General features: G+C 50.5%; 1 long non-coding RNA gene across 1 annotated transcript; it reads left to right on the top strand.

The window, feature by feature from the left end:
• The first annotated feature begins 6 nt into the window (after positions 1–6).
• LOC113617031 (uncharacterized) lies at positions 7–2,481 on the top strand. The gene is made up of 2 exons (XR_003431478.1): positions 7–1,559; positions 2,019–2,481. It is a non-coding gene; the product is annotated as an uncharacterized LOC113617031 (long non-coding RNA).
• The last annotated feature ends 308 nt before the right edge of the window (positions 2,482–2,789 follow it).

Genomic DNA, 2,789 nt, shown 5'->3' with positions numbered 1-2,789 from the left:
TGCAAATGTTCAGTTGTCTCCTTGGCTCCTACCTGCAATGGCACGGGGTTGTCTTCCTTGGGAAAGCAGCTCTAGGCTCATGGAGAGAAGAGCTGCACAGGTGTAGGGTGGGCAGAGATAATTGGAGCAACCAAGTGAATTGCTAAGGTCTCCTGATAAGGAGGTAACAGGCTGGGCACTAAGGGAACGCAAGTCTTCAGAGTCAGGGTCCTGACTGCAGAATTCTCCACATTAGCGTGAGGAGCGCATCTCCTTCGCGGCAGCCTCCTGCACAAATCTTCCCAGCCCCGTCCGCTGCTGGGGGCCGGTAGCTCCTAGGCGGACGGCCCGAGACGAACTCGAGGGTTTGGGCGGTCCGAGCTGATCCCTCGCCAGCCAGCGATCAGAATCCATCCCGCTGACGTATGAGCCCGTTGTCGGGAGCCACCTGGCGGCCAATTTTATATTATCCCTTCCCTTCTGAGCTTTGGCGACCTTCGCGAGGGATGTGACTCGACCCCCAGGCGCGGGCCAGATTTCCTTGAGGCCGGCGACGCTGGCGGCGACCATCCCGGTGGTGCGGAGTGATGGGCGCCTCCTGCTCTCACCAGAGATTGAATGTGGAGAGCAGTGTGTTGTGGGGCCGGCGCTGAGCTCCCTCGCAGGTTTGTGGGGAGGTCTGCGCCGGTCGACCAGCAGTCTCTGGTGCCCCTTGGCCCGCGGAGACCTCACGTCCTGTTACGCGCGACCACGAGAGGATGTCCGTGACCAGCGTCGTACACCGTGTGTCACGATCCGTCGGTGCCTCCTCGCCGGCTTGGGGGCCCGGGTCCATCCTGGTGCAGTCCTGGCGGTGGGGCTGCTCAACGGGGTCCACTTCAGTTTCTCCGGCTTCCACTCGAGGCGGTCACGGGGGCGGATCTTGCCCTGAGGCAGGGGCACAGGATGCGGGTCAACAGACAGGAGCCACCCGGCAGATTGAACCGACGTCAATGCGGGGAGCTCTCGTCCCCACCTTGGTGGCCTCGTCAGCGTGGCGCTTGCGTTTCGAAACTGTTCAGGTCCCCTCACCTCGGACTTTCGAGGGCAAGCGTGTAGGACGCTCCTGGAGGGGCGGCAGTTCCTCCTAGGCTACGGTGGTCGTAAGTCGTTGTCGTTTCTCTTTGGGAAACAGGGACCGCCCGGGGCATCCGTGATGGTCGGGAGGAGACACGAGTCTGGCCGAGGCCCTGGGTGGGCGCGGTTGTCGGTAGCTTCTCTGAAGAAGCTCTGCAGACAGTGAACGGCCTACAGACGTGCGGGTGCAGGGGAGGACACCCCAGGGCGAGAAAGGGGACCGATGGTGGCCTGGGTCGAGGCCGGTTGTCAGGAGCGTGGCGTTGCGCCTTCGCCCGTGTGCAATCTGGATACTTCCTGTTGAGGTTCACACCAGTTGCAAGTCACTTGGCTTCTGCAGTGGCAAGGTCGACCAGAAGGCCAGATTTCGGTATTGGGTCAAGAAGAAAATTCAATGAAATCTTTTTGTCATGAGATTCACTACAATGTGAACATTAGTGAAATAAGAAATCCTAAGATTTACAGTAAGTTGACATTACTGTAATAATTACTATGGTTTGCAGTCCTTTTCACAAAATGTTTATCTATGAAATTTAAAATATATTTAGTATATTTTTTTGTGATACAATTCTGCTAATGAGAAAAATGGAATTGTTTTGCAAGGGGGATGCCATTTAGCTTATTACAGATTCCTATCATCAAAATTTCAGTTGTTAATGCTGACTTATGAGGAGATTTTGCATTGTTTATACACTTCATATTTGAAAATTCTTTTCACACAGATATGTACTACCAAATACTGAAGTCCATGAGCGTGTGATTTTAATTGAGCATATTCATTGTTTGGAAGGAATTTATAAAATTCTGTTTGCTTCTTCTATTGATATTTGCCTTTTAGTATGTCATTATATTGTACATTAGTCATTTTCAATTCTGTTTGCAGTTAATTTTAAAGACATTGATTCAAGTTTCTCTATCCACAGAGTATCTGATTGATTGAAGATGATGAAGGAGGGTTTGGGGATGCAGAATTTTCTAAAACCACCTGGAAGCCTGGAAACCTCTCCCTCCAGCCACAAGGCCCTGCCCCACACCCTGCAGAAACCAGTCTGGAAAACCAGACTCCAACCTCTGCAGCAATAGGCCCGAAGGGTCAGCATTTGGTCAGTGACTCACAGCTTCGTCATTTTCAGTCCTTTCCATGTAGAACCAAATGCGGGGAAAGCCAAATATGTTCCCTTAAGTAATCACTTAGGACGCCCCTCTTCCTATCAACTTGTCTCCAGCCTCCTCACATCACAAGCTCTGGGGAGCACAAGCCTTCCTTTTTTTGCCACCAGAAAGTGTCCCCACTCTTATGTGCCCTGAGTCTCAGCCTGATGTGAGTGGTGGTGGCTGACTCCCGTGCTCTATAGACAAGTTCTCAGTAAATAGTGCTTGTTCTCATTTGGGGTGTGTGTGTGTCTTTTTTCATATCTATAGAGCTTAGGATGGCAGGAAGCAAATAAAACTCATGATAATATTCCCCGTGTTATTTTAAAAATCACATTTATTAATCACCATTTTTTAAGTTGAGACATAATTCACATACCATAAAATTCACCCTTTGAAAAGTGTAGAATTAAGTGACTTATAATCTAGTCACAAAGTTGTGCAACCATCGGCACTAATACCAGAACACTTAATCACCTCAAAAAGAAACCCCATCCCCATTAGTCTCTTCTATTCCACCTATGCTCAGGCCACGGCCACCA

Source organism: Aethalodelphis obliquidens, unplaced genomic scaffold, assembly GCF_003676395.1.
Source record: "Aethalodelphis obliquidens isolate GAN/ISIS:26980383/991018 unplaced genomic scaffold, ASM367639v1 scaffold1285, whole genome shotgun sequence".
Classification (NCBI taxonomy): Eukaryota; Metazoa; Chordata; class Mammalia; order Artiodactyla; family Delphinidae; genus Aethalodelphis; species Aethalodelphis obliquidens.
This window is presented reverse-complemented; position numbering and strand designations above follow the sequence as displayed.